This window comes from Ursus arctos, unplaced genomic scaffold (genome assembly GCF_023065955.2).
Source record: "Ursus arctos isolate Adak ecotype North America unplaced genomic scaffold, UrsArc2.0 scaffold_13, whole genome shotgun sequence".
Taxonomy (NCBI): domain Eukaryota; kingdom Metazoa; phylum Chordata; class Mammalia; order Carnivora; family Ursidae; genus Ursus; species Ursus arctos.
The window spans coordinates 23686281-23703371 of record NW_026622797.1 but is presented as its reverse complement, the minus strand read 5'-3'; the positions used below and the strand labels follow the sequence as shown (position 1 = coordinate 23703371).

The window sequence follows — 17091 nt, the reverse complement described above, 5'->3', positions numbered from 1 at the left end:
TTTATGTGTGTGTATATATATATACACACACATATGTATACATAATGGAGTAGAATAATGAATGCAGCTGGACAGTACTGGTACAGAAATTGTAGTCACATTCTGGGGATGGGGAGCAGTTATGTGCCAGTATTAAAGGTTGAGATTTTTATCCCATAAGTAAGGGAAAATCCTTCAACCTTTTGAATAGAGGAACAATCTGAAAAATAAAATTTGTGAAAAAGCATTCTGGCAACTGTAGAGAACCATGGAGGAATGCTTTGGTAAAGAGAGGCAGGTTGGGAGGTTTTTAGAAATATCTGGCAATAAAATCAAAAGTAATGAGTTAGTGGAGTCAATAGAAATGTAAAGAATTACAAGAAACATTTTTTAATGAATACTTACTGGAAGTTTGAGGCTAGTGAATAAGAAGAAGATTAAAAGCTAAAATCTGAAATGTTTTTTAAGTTTTTAAGTTTGGAGAAATTGATCCATTGACAGAAATAAGAGGTTAGTGTTAAGAGGAAGAAAATTAATTGAAGAGTTTGAGTTTAAATATTGATGGAATATGCAAGATGAAATTCCAGACCAAAAGTTGGAAACATGCAACTTAGAATTCAGTTTAGAAGTTACAGTTTGCTAAAAAAGATTTGCAAATATATAGATGTGTAAGATTCGAAGCTGTGAGAAAAGAGCATTTCTAAAAAAGAGACACAATATTTATAAAGAAGGACCTTATGACATACCAAAACCCCATGGTTTTGAAGGTGGAAATAGTCTGGGAAGATAGAAGTTGTGGATAATTTGCTGTGCTCTATCAAAGGTATGATGGTTTCTTGGGAGGATAGCACATTAGAACATGTTTACTACAGTTGAACCCAGAAGAAAACACTTGGATAAACAAAGTGGGAGAAAAGAGTACAAGAGAAAGGATACAATTTTTAGAATTTATGCAATTTTAAAAACACCCTAGAGTTTCCTTGGATTGGAACATAGGGGGGGAAAACCCCATAATGGCAAAACTGGTGAAATCCAAATCATGCCTGGAGTTTAGTTAATAATTAATCATAAAAATAGTAACAAGAGTATTGCTTTGTCTTTCTAGTAGGTAACTACCCATCTGCTATGGAGAGCAAAAACATAAACAGAACCAAGGCAGTGTTGATGTGCCAAGGAACTACTGGTGTTAAAAAATTTAAGACATAGCTTTTTATTTTAGTTCTTATATAATCTATTCTCATTGGGTAGAAATGTGACACATAGTGAAGGAAGAATTGAAATTACTTCAGTTCTGAAGAATCAGAGCTAAATATTTATTTCATAGGGCATAGTTAAAATTTTTGATAGACCTCTGTAGAATGAAGTAGTCACTTTATAAGTATTTATCATAGTGATACTGAATATACATGTCTACTTGTAATGAAGGAGCACAAGCTAAGAATTTTACTAGAGAGCATTATTTTTAATGTTGTCATTAGATCTACAACTAGAATCAAAACATATAATCACATCTATACTTGGTTTGATTCTATTTTTAATCAGGATAATAAAATACAGAATACTTTTTTACTTCACATTCAATTTGCTGTCAATTGAATCTGCTTATAATTTTTCATTAAAATATGTGTGGCTTTCACAGTTTATTGCTTTATTATAGAAAAGACACTTTCTTCCAAGTAGTGCAAAATGTTAGTTACTGAACCAATAAGCTATTCTCAAGTTCTGACTAATGTAATTCAAATAAACTCTGTCCCATTTCCTCATCAGCACAGCATCTTATGAGTTTAGGAAACAATATTAGCAATAACATTGACATCAACTTTAAAATTACATGTCAACTATTCTCTTTCCCTTACCGCGTTATCTGAATATCTACCTGATACAGCTCACGATCCCCTTTATTTATTTTTCCCAAATAAACAAATAGTGAACAACGTTTGTCTCATTTCATTGATTCCATTTGTTGTTTACTATCTTCTTAACTTCCCTTTAAATTAAATCTTCACAAGTTGTAGACTTCACAGGAATTATAATATCATCCCTGAAACTTTTATTACTTAACAGTAATAAAAAGAACTAAAGATAGATTCATATATATATATATATATATATATATATATATATATATGCCCTTTTTGTTTTTAAAGTTTTGAGATACAATTTCTGGAATTTGTGTTTTTACAATTTGCTAAATATACAGTACAGAAATAGCCTGCTTCTGTGGAGAAAACCTCTGCCAAGGACTTTTTGTTTTATCTTTATGATGAATGCAGATTCTCCATTAAAAAGCAAATTTTTCATTTCAAATGTTGAATAACTTAAAATAACCCAGTTGGTTAAAATTAGATGCTGAGGAAGGAAAAAGACACACACACATGTGAATACTTTCTGGTTCTATAGCAGTTTTGCTTGATTGCAAAATAAAACTGTGTTAATCACTTAACATATAAAAAGCCCAATGAGGCTTGATATTCATGTTGATCTGAGTAATGCTACTTTCCTCACAAATGCAAAGTATTAAACACACTTTTTTATAACATTACTGCATATTAAATTAAGCCGGCCTTATTTTTAGACAATGGAAAAAATTACTTAGCAGTATGACTGAGCTTTCTTCCCACTACAATTGTACTCATTTTCTTATTTTAGTCCATATATACTGCTTATCTTAAAAGATGTCATTTGTAAATTCAGGGGACAATTTCATCCCAGAGGTATAAGTTCTCCAGATATTTGTGTTAGACTTAACTATAGCTCTCCCATTATATTACTTACCTAGTTCTTTTACTCAAGCTTTTTGGGTTTCCCACTCATTGAAGGAAAAATTTCCATAAAACCTAATGTATAACTCAGAGGTAAAAATATTGATTTCTTTAAAAACATTTATTGTCTAACTAATGCAGCCAGGTCTTTAATAGAACAAACAAACAAACAAAGAAACAAACAAACCCTAATGACTGGGTTATTTAATGCGTGGAAAATAAACTGTCAACTTCAAACCAACTGGATACTTTGATAGATCAGTATTTTTCAGAGTTTGATCCATGGATGAACCTCATTCAGAACCACTGGAAGGTGTTTGCTAAAAATGATTGCTGTGGCCTTATACTAGATCTCATAAATCAGAGTGCCTAAATTTAAAACAGCTACCAAGAACACTGTTGTATGCATGAAAGCGTGAGAATCACTGGGTTAGAAGACAAGCCAGATTATAGATGTTCTGTATTTAAGTCAGTTCTCTCTAGTAGGCATTTATAATTGATTTGACAATATACCTCTTTAATGAAACTCCACAGAAGGCTAGCTGTGCTGCATTTAGTTACCTCCCCAAGCTCCCATACATTCAATGCTCAATTCCTTGCACTAATCCCATTTCATTACTATATTCCCCATGGCATTTGTTTGCAGATTATTATTGGAATATCTCTCAAATTGTCCACTGAATGATTTTTTCTATTTTTAAACATTTTTAAAGAGCAGTGCTTTATTTTGACTGCATTCTAACTTTCAAGACTTGTTTCATAAAACCAAGAATTTTTAAAATATATTTTCATTTTCCATTCTTTAATATTTATTTATTTATTTATTTATTTATTTATTTATTTATTTATTTTAGAGAGAGAAAGAGCACACGAGCAGTGGGGGAGGTGCACAGAGAAAGGGAGATGGAAAATCCCAAGCAGACTCCACGCCCAGCACTGAGCTCCATGAAGGGCTCCATCTAAGGACCCTGAGATCATGACCTGAGCCGCAATCAACAGTCGTTCACTTAACGGACTGAGCCACCCAGGCACAACTTATTTATTTTTTCTAAGTGATAACAACAAAGCATTAAACCAAGCATGGAACCCCGCGAGATCTCACTTGTCCATAAAGCTGTCTCTGCCAAGGGAATATTCACATGAATTTTATTTAGTTAACAGCCAAAATATTGTTTGACAAAATAAAAAAAGAAGAAGAAAATGAAGATTTCTTATTTAAGAATGAGCTATTTATCTGCTTATTCCTTATGGTTTTTTGAAATTTGAAAATTTTAAACAGAAGTAAGTCTGAAGTTATATAATATCATCCCGAGGTTGTATTAATTTTAGAGAACTATTTCTTGAATAAAGTCACGACAATTTTGCTTCTTTTTAAGTGAATTCCCCATCTTTTCAACCTCATTTTACTCACGTCCAAACTATGCTAACCAAAATAAATCTAGATTTATTTTGTAGAATACTGCTCTTGTAGAATACTGCTCTGGCATAGTAAATATTTAATCTGGCAGAAACTAGAAACAATAGAAGATGCCCAGGTATGTCTTTGACATCCAGTTAGGATAGAGCTAAATATCTCAGGTGTGATATGCAATCTTTTAATGAAAATAGAACAAATATTTGTAAAAGTAGAATACAAATGCAATAGAACCAGAATAGGTATTCAGCACATAGTTTCCTGCTTTTCACTTCTTTTGCCACTGTAAACACATTTTTAAAATTCCAGTGTTTCTAAATACACACTCCTCTCATATGTTGCACACAGAGACATTTAAATAACTATGTAGTATGGGTAAAACAGAATAACCTTTAAGATCTCTGCCAGCTGGCACTGAAATGAACCTTCAAAATCATTGTTTTCTCTTTTCTGAAGGACTCCCTGAGGATTACATTGAAAACAATTCTGTCTTGCTGTCTAACACAGTTCATGCATCAACTCCAACCTACAGTGACATAGAATTCCTGCAGTCTATTAGCCTGAATGATACACAATGTATCCTCAGAAGACAACTTCAGATTTCATTATATATATATATATATATATATATATATATATATGGTGAGATTTAGATCTTACTGACATTTACCAATGTAAGCTATAATGGAGAAGAAGCTTAAGAAAATATACCTAATGGAAATGACTAAATGTATGAATGCAGGTAATAAAATTACAACCCAGCAGTTCAAACAATTGCATCAAGACTGTGGCACACTGCGTCTTGTTTTAGAAAGAAAATGGACACCATATTGTGATATTTAAAGTATTCTACTCAAAACACTTGTTCTTGCTCTTTTTTGCCTTTTACTCTCAACTTGACATATCCCCTTTCATTATGTCTTGATTGCCATATTTTAGCTTGATATTATCTCATTAATTATCCCTCAGTTCTCAGAAAAGTAACATTAAAAGATTGTGCTATTGATAAAATAATTTTTAAATCTATGTACCCCTTTGAGAATATTTGGTTTCCATTTAAAAATCTTCCTTTATATGTTTAAACAGATGCAAAAATGCAATTTCCAGAATATTGAAAATATTGCCATATTCAAACACAACTGTTAACATTACTTTTTTAAATTGAGCCAATTAAATCTAAATACCAAAGTATTTTGTTAGCTACTATCATCCATTTTTACACATACATAATTGAACTCTTCTTTACCAGATAGGATATTTGCATTGTACCTTTTCTTCCTATTTTTCCATTTCAAATTCTCCCACCTAATTTTATGCAAATGTAATATAGCATATCATTTAAAATATATAATTGATTACCCAAGCATGCAGGAGTGTAAGTATAATTCCTAGAGATATTAATTTTTTATGACTGTAAGCCTCTAAGGGTTATAATTTTCACTCTTGATTATCATTATAATTAGAATTAGTACACAATTGATCAAAGCATCATTAGTATATTACAATTTTTGATAGAAGTAGATGGGACTGTGTTTTGGTTGTAATCTATCCATGCATTCATTGATCAGGTTTACTCATTGTTTAAATAAGGAATGGTTCAACATTATATATAATACTATTTTTTAAATTTTATGGGCATAAGCACTGAGGAGTCTAATATATATATATAAACTGCTACAGCAGTGTCACAGCTCTAACTTCCTTTTGGACTGTGTTAGAGAAGTCATATAGTGAAGCGTCAGCAAAAATTATTTTTAATAATCTATCAGCTGGCAACCTGAATAGGTCCTACATTTTCAAGTTAAGACATCACCTGATTGCAAAACGATCCTCATTGTTCAATATCAGTTTAAATGTCATGTCTTACTTTCTCTGACTTCTCAGACTTAGCAATTTTTTCTCTTCCTCTACACCACTGCCTTGCTCTAGCGCCATCAGCACCTATACGTTATCTAAAAAATAATCTGTACTCCTAGTACAGTTCAATACTTAGTTATTGAACTTCTTATATAAGAACAATATATGCTTATTTATTCACATATTTTATTTACATATTTTGAATGAATAAAATAATAGATGGATATAAATAATGAATAAATAAATATAAATAAAATAATAAATGGATATAAAGCTATTTTACTATACACACTTATAACAATGGATGAATGATACATAAAGAATTTTAATTCCATGGTAACACCCTTAATGTTGTTTCTCGCTTTCTAAAATAACACTATTTACTCAACAATAAAATCTACCATTTTTTCTTCATTATTATGTGCTGCTGAATTGAGATGTATAACTCTGAATTGTGGAAGTCATTTATTAGAAATGGCTTCTGATTTTAGTTGAAAACAGCATAACAAAAATTCATGAGATAGCAGCATGTTATGATTGATTTAATAGTTTGGAGGTCAAACAGATTTTCTTTCATTGACTATCTGCATTACCTTGGGCAAATTACTTAATCTCCCTGTGTTTCAGTTTCTTCATCTGTAAAACGGCACTAATAGCAGCACCCACTTTATCAGTTTGTTTTAAACAGTAAAGGAGATCATAAAAAAATTAAGTCATCAGTTTGTGTCTGCCTACCATAGTTTAAGTCTCTAGTAAATATCTTAATCAGCTCAGGCAGCCAGAACAAAATACCATAGACTGGTTGGCTTAAACAGCAGACATTTATTTCTCACAGTCTAGAGGCTTGGAAGTCCAAATTCAGAGTGCTAGACGAATCTGTTCTGGTGAGAGCCCTCTTCCTGGCTTGCATAGATGGCTGCCTTTTTGTACCCTCACATGACAGAGAGACAGAGTTCTGGTTTCTTTCTCTTCATACAATGTCACTAATCCTATCATGGAGTCTACCCACATAACTTCATTTAGAACTAATGACCCCAAAATGCCCCACCTCTAAATACAAGCACTCTGAGGGTTAGAGCTTCAACATATGAATTTGGGGAGGACACAAACATTCAGTCCACAACAGTAAATAACATATATTCTACTCTATTACTTTTACTTTTCCCACCACCATGCCCCCATAATTAGCACAGTAGTACTTCATCATTTTAACTAATTTATGTGGCCAATATTTTAAGCACAAACAAATACAGCACAGTGCAATGTATTTGTGGCTAGAGAACATGTATGCAAAAAGAAATATAATAAAATTCCACATGTGGTTCATATGGTGAATACCAAGTAGTGGTATAAATCATAAGAGCATCTACAGTTAAAGGCAGGTTCAGTGAGTGAAAACTTGAGTGAGCAGATGAGGTGGGGCTTGAGATAAATGTGAAAATATGGCTTTGCATTTAATATCCAGGACTGTTCTCCATGCAATCACATCTTTTGAAATCTTAATGTAAATTGGCATAAATGTCCTAATAATATCCTCTTTGCAGGGCTGATGGTTTCTGGGGAAAGTGCAATGGGCAAAATTTCCTTCCTTCCCTTCCTCCCTCCCTCCCTCCTTTCTTCTTTCCACCCTTTCTTTCTTTCTTTCTTTCTTTCTTTCTTTCTTTCTTTCTTTCTTTCTTTCTTTCTCTTTCCTTTCTTTCCTTTCTCTCAGTAAATGTGATTTATGAGGGTGGGTTCACGGGGCCGGACCCAGGACATGTATATGAGTGCATGCACCTGTGTGCGTGACAGTGTGTTTGGCTAATGGAGTGTTACATCATGCGTAACAAAGGCTCAGTTCTTTTCTCTCACTTTATTTGAGATTCATCATTTATTTACCGCAGAAAGAGCTAAAAAAAAAAAACAACAAATGAAAGATGTGTAAGTCCTGTGAAATCTCCAGTAGAGCAGTAATTTTTTTTGTTCCCTAACATAACCTCAGATTCTGGAAGAGTATCTGGCATATACGCGGCATTCAATAAATATCTGTTGAATTGATTAATGATTGTGTAATATTTTGTGTGCTTTACATGTAGCTTGCCAAGCCTTTAAATTATCCAATTTATGGGCTGAAGAACTACACTCCAGAACTAAATAAGATGTCTCTAAATAATCCATTCTTTCATTGATTTACTCATTCTCATCCATTCATTACTAAGCACCTACAATGATAATGTTACAACATTTGTGAATAATTACCATATTTTCAGTTATTCGCTAAAAATAAACTATTTTTATTATATGAATAAATGGTATCCAACTCAAACTAAATCATGTTATATGAATTGCAACAGGTAAAGGAAGACCATTTAATTTTCAATACTCAATCTTTCTCCATTGTTCTTAACAAGGATTCATCACAGTATGAATTAAATTGGTTGGCAACAACACTATTATCACTACATATACATCAAATTTTCAGAGGATCCTCTATTCATTTGAGGCATAAAAAGAACCTAAGAAATCTATATTCTTGATTTAAGAAAGCCCTAGGTCCATCCTGAAATGGTACTAATTTAACAACAAGTAGTAATATCTCCCTTTCCTTATGATTCTAGGTCAATTCTTTACAAAATCATATACATAGTCTGGATACAGATTGATACCTTAGCTGTACATTGTTCTAAGATCACGAGTAAGAATCAAGAAATTCATCCCTTAGAGGATTAAGTATTGCCTTGTTGTTTAAAACGTTCATAATGAATAACTGAAATCCAGGAAAGAACACATTTGATTGGCATCTGGACTCTTACAATATACAGAATAACTTCCAAAACCTCAGAAGCCCCACCCCTCAATTCCCAAAAGCAATCAATATTCCGTTATCTATTACCATATATTGGTTTTGCCTGCTTTTAAATTCATACAAGTGGAATAATACAATTTGCATTATTTCACATCTAGCTTCTTTCATTCAAAGTTGTGTCTCTTAGATGAATCCACGTTGTAAATAGAATTACTTTTTCATGTTGTATTGCTGTATGATACAGGATTCCCCTGCTCTCCAGAATTCAAGGGAGCCTATGAAAATCTGTAAGCCGAATGGCATAAAGCAAAGAAGCAGTAATCATTAATTTATATGGAAAAAGTTTTAAGCTGTCACTGACTACCTCCCTCCCCCTAAAATAAACCGTCTCTTACGATTTTCTGATCTGCTAACGGATGCACAGAGTAAATCCAGATAAAGCACAGATGCTCACACACACAGTTCAAAGCTCTGGCAGTTGGATACTACGGTTCTGAGCATAGCTCCAGGAGGAAGGAGCTTGGCGGGGCCGCTCTTGCTGCTCACGGTGTACATTTACTCTACAGCTCGCTAGAAAGTACTGAGAGCTATTTTCTCTTTCCACCTTTCTTCATAAAAATGAAAGTCCTCTTCAGGTTTCTTTGAGTTACTGAAAACAGGTACTATTGTACATCTTTCATAAAAGTGAAGTGGCGTAATGTTCCCCCAGTTTCAAAAGTGGAGAATACCTGTCTTTCATTGTACCAATACACCACAACTTATATATTGATCTTATATTGTGAGACATTTACTTTTTTTTTTAGCGTGGGCTATTATAAATAGTTACTAGGAGCATTTTTGGTACATAGTCATTTTGTTTTGTTTTTGTACACATTCAATACCTTCTCTTTGTTTCTCCCTAGGCTTCTAATTCTAAGATCATAAAAAAGGTATTTGTTTAACTTTAGAAACTACTACCGAGTGGTTTTCTAAAGCAGTATGCCAACATGCATTCCTGCCATTTATGCACCAGAGTTCCAGGTTGTGCCACATCTTTAATAACACTTGCAATTATAAGTTTAGCCAGTATTACGATTACATATTGATATCACATTGCAGTTGAAATTTACATTTCTCAGATGAGTACTCATGATGAAAACTCTTACATATGGTCATCAACCATAAATATATCATCTGCTAATAAGTGCCTGTGCATGTCCTTTACTAATTATTTTTTTAAAGATTTTATTTGTTTTTTTGACAGAGAGTGAGAGAGAGAGAGATCACAAGCAGGCAGAGTGGCAGGCAGAGGGAGAAGCTAACTCCCTGCTGAGCACAGAGCCCTACATGGAGGTCCATCCCAGGTCCCTGGCATCATGACCCAAGCTGAAGGCAGACACAACCCAGGCATCTCTCCTTTGTTAACTGTAAAATATGGTTCCCTATTGTTATATTATTCATGTATTGCTGGTTTTTGGATAGAAGACTTTTTTTTTTTTTTTTTTTTTTGGCTATAGTATTGCAAACATTCCCTGTCAGTTTGTCTTGCCTTTCACTCTTTTAAGGAATTGCTTTGGTGAACAAAAGTAGTAAGTTTAATTATGAAATCCAATTTATCAGCTTTTTTGTGTGTTTGTGTGCCCTAGTTACTAATCTTTGCCAACTCCAAGGTTATGAAGGTATTTTTTTAAGTTTCTTCTAGAAACTTTATTGTTTCACTTTCATGAGAGGCTATGACTCCACCTTGAAATGATTTTTGTAAATGGTGTGAAGTAAATGTCAAGTTTGGTGTTTTTTCCTATGTGGCTTTCTAACTGACCCAGCATCATTCAATGAAAAGCTCATCCTTAAGCTCGCTGAATACCACTGGCCCCATTGGAACAAACTATATGATCATATATAATTGTTTTTTATTTTTCTGGATTATCTATTCTCTTCTATTGGTCAATTAATTCGCCTGTGTGCAATAGTGCAATGGTTTAATTATTGAACCTTTATAATAATTATTGATAGCTGGGTAATTTGATTCCTCAGCTTTATTCTTATTCATATCACCTTAAATAACGTAGGTACTTGGCATCCTCATATGAACTTTAGAACGAGCTTGTGAATTCATATACACACATACACACACACACACACACACAAACTGCTGGGAATAAATGCAGTAATAAACATAAAATGAAGCTTTTAAAGCTGCTGAAGAGAATTTAATAATATCTTCTTTAAAGATCATTCACCAGCATTTTGATATATATTCTTTTTTTTTATGATCAGTTATGGTCAGTATCAAATTAGACACCATGTTCCTGTGCTTTATTTTTTTCTATATAAATGCTTCTTTGATTTCTGCATTACTCTTCAAAATCTATTTTAGGACAGTAAGTTTTCTCGTGTTTAAATTACACTTAATTAGGGGGTGCCTGGGTGGCTTAGTCGTTAAGCATCCAACTCTTGATCTCAGCTCAGGTCTTGATCTCAGGGATGTGACTTCAAGCCCCACAGCATGGAGCCTACTTAAAAAAAAAATAATAATACAAATTATAATTAATTAATGTGCTATGATATTTATTATGTATATTATGTAGTATGTACATAATAAATATCAAGTACAAAATGTGTGGAGCTAATATTTTTAATTTGGATATATTTATAAATGTAAGTGGCCCTAGTAACTTTAATTAATAATTAATTTTATTTACTTTTCTACATGTTTTTATTTAAGTATTGAATTACATGTAAAAAATTTAAATAATACAAGTTAAATGTATCATGACTTATTTATACAACAAAATACTAAGGAAATTATAGTAAGCTTATATAATTTAATTCCATAGTCCTTAGAAGAGGGAAACATAGAGGGAAACATTACCCATAGTTACCTTAAGAAAGTCCAAAGCGAAGACTGTAGGAAATCATGTCATTTTACTTTTTGCTTTACACAGTTCCATGTTGTTTGAGATTGTACTCTATAGTTTGCTTTTATAAATAGTACATTTGACCCTTGAACAATGTGGGAACTAAGTACACTGACACCCTGCACAGTCAAAAAACCATGTATAATATTTACTCCCCCAAAATATAACTACTCAGTCTACTGTTGACCAAAAGCCCAATAATGTTGGTTAACACATATTTTGTCTGTCATATATATTAAATACTGTATTCTTGAAATAAAGTAAGCTAGAGAAAAGAAAATGCTATTAAGAAAATCACAAAGAAAATACATTTACAGTATTGTACTGCATTTAAAAAATAATCTTCATGCAAGTGGACCCACGCAGTTCAAACCCGGGCTGTTCAAAGGTTAACTATAGTCCCAATACAGCATATTCTTAAAACACATCCCTACAAATATGTAACTAATATCTCTTTATATAAAAGGAATATCAATGTACTGAAATGGTTTCTCATTGAGGGTAACAAATCCTTCAGGGAAAAGATACATTTTGTCTTTGTTTCCCAAGGCCTACCTCAGTACCTGAACAACGGCCCGCACTATAAAAATCATTGTTAATCTCAATCGGAAGGCAATATATATTATATTTTTTTGGACTATTTGTCCTATATGTCTAGGTAGAGTGTCAGAGTTTCTGTGAATTTATATCCAACTTTAAATATTATGTTCCTACAAATTTTTTTAAACACAGAAGAATTCAAATAAAAATATGGTTTCCTAACAAATGTCTCTTAGGGAACATTTGAAGCTAAAAGTTGTTGACATATTAGTTACAGTATATTTTTTTCAACCACTGCACATTCTATCATTTATGTTACTCACTCATCAACTTATTGACTACCCCATATCCTATGTTCTAAAATTACCTAAGTGACTTTGGCTTCAAAAAGAAGCAGATGAAAGTGAAATTTGTGGGGCAGTGTGAACTGAGTTTGCACAAATCAGTGAAGCTATAGGAGAAAGATGGTGGGGTGTAAACAGATCTGGAGCAAATGCAGGTCATTGGGAAACTGGTCCATGTTGAACAACTCTCGAAGTTATTTTTCCAGTGTCATAGTAAAGTCTATGAGTGATGTTGGCAGAAGGGTCATTTAGGGATTCTCATCAAGATATAGGGCATAGAAAGTGTTCATTACTTCACTGGCGTAACTTGAGTAATGACATCTTAACCCAATTTCCAGATGTGCTGTTTTCTTATTGGAACTCTTTCTTGAAGCATCAGTCTAGTTGTTTACCAAAAGCTGATGCTTTTATATCAGTGGGAAATAAGAAAGAAAATTCATACCTATTTCAATAATTTCTACATGATCAAGGCCTCAGTGATTCTTGAAAATATTGTTGATGAACTTTTTTTCTTATGACTTTAGCATGGTTCTCAGCCTCAAATGTAATGCTTCATCAATATTGATTTTATTACATTTTCCTAAGATTTATGTTACCATATTGCATGAGACTAAAAATTAATGTAGTTTATACAAAATTTTTTGTTTTCTTATTTCTGGAAATCTTATTGAGGGAATTATATAATCTCATGTACAGATAATTTTCCTTATATTGAAAAGAATTAACTTTTTTTCATTTGCTTTAATGTAGCTGTGTTGTTAATTTGTAGCACATTGGTGGAAAAGCCACAGCAGGAAGCTTTTGGCTCTTACTAAGATATGTAAATTACAGTAATAATCTTTGCATTAAAAGCGATAAACTTAATGCATCCAACCCTACAGTTGCTATTCTGAACCAAAAAAGAAAAAAAAAAGAACTTTATGAATAAAACTGGAAATGTTCAACTAAATTGTGAAGGGCTGTTTCCACAGATTATAATCTTCAGTTATTCTTAGAAACCTCCTATGAAAGCACAATGGAAACATTCAAAATAAACTGGCCTGTCCCTGACCTGATGTTTTGTGTCACCATTAATAGGAGCTATAATTGAATAAGTATCATATACATGTGAATATGTAATAAGCTAGAAGTCTGTTTCCTCTTCACAAAAAAACAAACAAACAAAAAGGCTTAAGTGGGCCTTCTGAAACATGAGAGTGAGTGGATGTCTGAATATTTGCCTTTTTTACATCTTGCCACCCTATCTAAAATTGTCAAGATTTCTTTGAAATAAGGTTCCCAATATGACTTCATAAGATGTTTGTGATCACATTTGGGGGAAAGGCAAACAAGAACACTGCAAATCATTATAGTCCATTAAAAGAATTTCAAATGATTTTCTTTTCCATTGTAAGCAGAGTCTTGAAAAAGGGATAGATACATATTACTAGTGCATGGAGAAGAGAAGAAAGGGCAATACCAGGAGTGTGAATTATTACCCAGATGCAGAGCTATGATGGGTGTGGGGTGCGGCCTGGAAGTACACAGGGCAGAAAGAGAATGATAACTGCCTGGAATGCCATTCGCCTCCTGCTCCCCTCTTGAGCTTGCCCTGTTAATGACTCTCTGCTATCAATAAAAAAAACACAAACAACAACAATAATAGCAGTAACAGAATTTTTAGAGTATTTACCATGTATTTTTGAAACCGCATGAAAATCTTCTCGTGTGTTATTTCAACTTACAGAAACAGGTGGGGGTATAAGAGGAAACTTACAGAGCGGGGAGAATGAGGCTACAGTTTCCCAAAGAAGGCATTATTTTTTGTAACTGAAGTTTACTAGCCAAATGACCATATTCCGTAGAAGACCAGCAACATTAAAAATTTTACGTGCACTATTTTTACATGCACTATTAAAATTTTACATGCTCAAAAAGTAGCATGTCCAACAACTTTTCCAGTCTCAGTTCAACTTTGTCTTAGAATATTCCCGATGCAGAATGGTTCTTCACAGATCATTGTGCTTGAAGAAACAAGAAAATGTTTTTTAAAAAGCAAGTTTAGACTAGATTTTTTTCCCTTGATGTTTAGAAAGGCATTTTTTGAAGCCTTGGCCTAGTGCTCTAAAGGTAAATGGTTTCTCCTTCTAATGAGAATTCCAGTTTAGGCAAGGCTGATTCAATCCACATTGCTGTGCTGCTTGTTTATGGCCGGTGTCTGTTCTGAATGGGTACGTGTGTACTCTGATTGGTTGGCACTTATTGTACCCGTTATTATACACAGTGTTTTGAATAACACTTTAGAGAATAACTGACAGAAAACTTGGAAGTAATTGTCACCTCATCCAAAAATCCAATTATGTAGGAACTTGCATCAGAGTTGTGGGAAAGCTGTTATATGTATCCTATATGAGCCGCAGCTGCCCTTTTTACTATTGCCCTGTTCAGAAATAATAGCTCAAGGATGCCCAAACTCTTAAGAGTATAAATTGAAATATTTATCAAGCTTTCCACACTTGGTTATAGGAGTCCTGTTTTGACACACGGAGATATATGTGAATACTCTTTCAATTACTTTGTAGTTTTCGCTTCTTTACAAAGTGATGATTACTACCCATTTTAATAGAGGAGAATCTCAGTCTCTAAAGGCTTGTTTACATCAGTCTAGAAAAACAGTCTAAAGGGATTCTCCACACATCCTATCTATTCAAAAATTTATTAAACACCTATTAATATGCAAATTTCTATGACCCACACTATGACTGGTTCAAAAAAGACAAAAAAGAAAAACAAGTTCTTGCTCTGCAACAACTCTCAATGTATGAAGGGATGTGTGCAATGTCTCTTGATTTAATTCTACATTTCTTTAAGATTGCAGGAAAAGCATTTGAATTTTTTAAGAAAGATTTAGACAAATCATTAGGAAATACCTCCTGACTATGAGAATAATAAGAAAACGGAAATGCATTTATAGAATAAATGTTTATTGAATGTAATTTAATAAGGAGACCAACTGTCTGCCTTGAAACAAAAATAAATCTGACATAACTGGGGACATATCAGATAAATTTGGTTCACTGTTCCATGCTGGATTCTTAGGGGAAGAGCCTTTTAGAATGGGGGTGCAAGGGAGGTGTGAGAAATGAGGCTAGGAGAATGGCAAGGCCAGGATGAACATAACTTTGTATAGACGCTGGGAAGATTGAGCTTCATACTGCATGTGAAAAACACCAGCAGGTTTTGAGTATGAGGTGGTGTAGCTAGATCTGTGTTTAGATGACAGCTGCCAGGAGCTGTATGGATCTGAAGCAATCTAGAAGGCGGGCATACTAATTAAGGGGCCATGCTTGTAGTTCATTCATACGGTAGCAGGTTAAATGCAAATCAGTTTTAGCTAGGAATATTTCACCAAAATACCTCACATTTGCTGGGACTAATAAAACTTGGGTGGGCAAATAGGGTGAGGTTATCTTTAGGAGATTTAATTCCAATGGCTCCTTTCTGTGGGGACCTATATAACACCAGGTCTTCACTCACCCATTTATAACAGGGTGGCTTTTGGGTATCTGACATCAACTGAGTGCTAGTTCTTAGCTCCTCTCCAGGCCACCAGTTGAATCTGCTTTCTTTGAAGGTCTGGGCTCACCACTGCCACAACAGGGGCCCACTGAGGATTTTGGTGTTTGGGGCAAGCAATTATCTTCCAAAAGGGATTTTATTTCTACCAGTAGCCAACAGCAATTCAGCATCAACAATATAGAGAAAAGGGGCGGGGGGTTAAAGGAAGGTAATACTCCATGGTACTTTTAAGCAACAATTTATAATTGTAAGTGGACAGCTGTTCCTACTTCTATAAATAGCCTAGACAAGAAGTTACACAAATGCTTTTGTGGTTGCTCATTGTTTGAACAAGCATGCAGCTTCCAAATTTACTACTAATGGCTAAAATTTGCTGAGCACTGCTCACATCCTGGGCACTGTCTTAAGCACTTTATACATGTATTGTCTCATATAATCTCCCCAGAACTCCACGGAGTAGGTGGTATTTGTATGCCCATTTTACAGAGCGTAGAATGAGTTTTACAGACCTCCCTAAGGTAACACAAGTGTAACAAAATGTATAGCCCCTCCTCTTCTGGAGTGTTTGTTAAGAAATGGGACTCGTTATTTATCTGGTCTTGAATCTGGACTCAAATTTCTCTCTGGAAATCATTCATCCATTGCAACATTGGGTCAGAAGTAAATGCTAATGTAGAGTGCTTTCAAATACGTAAAGTAGTAAACTAAAAAAGAGTATGAATTAATTAATTAATCACAGGAAAGCAGTCACAGCTGTTTTGGATCATGCTGGTTATATTTACCAGAACTAGCACAATTATTGAGAACAGAAAGCAGAAGCAGAGACGTTGATTGAAACTGCAGGGGAACTTTGGTAGGCAGAATATAATTGCTCATTATTTTTATTTGTATCTTCCCATTTCCTTGTTTTTCTTTCCCTTTGTTTTTTAATAATACTCAAGACTTCACATGAAAA

The 17091-nt window shown here is 33.7% G+C and overlaps 1 long non-coding RNA gene across 1 annotated transcript in view; it reads left to right on the top strand.

Annotated features, from left to right (window-relative positions):
• Positions 1 to 3903, top strand: part of LOC130543504 (uncharacterized) — a 32842-nt gene extending 28939 nt beyond the window's left edge. Inside the window, exon 3 of the long non-coding RNA XR_008958883.1 lies at positions 3596 to 3903. This is a non-coding gene — a long non-coding RNA (uncharacterized LOC130543504). The remainder of the gene's footprint in view (positions 1 to 3595) is intronic.
• Positions 3904 to 17091: the final 13188 nt, after the last annotated feature.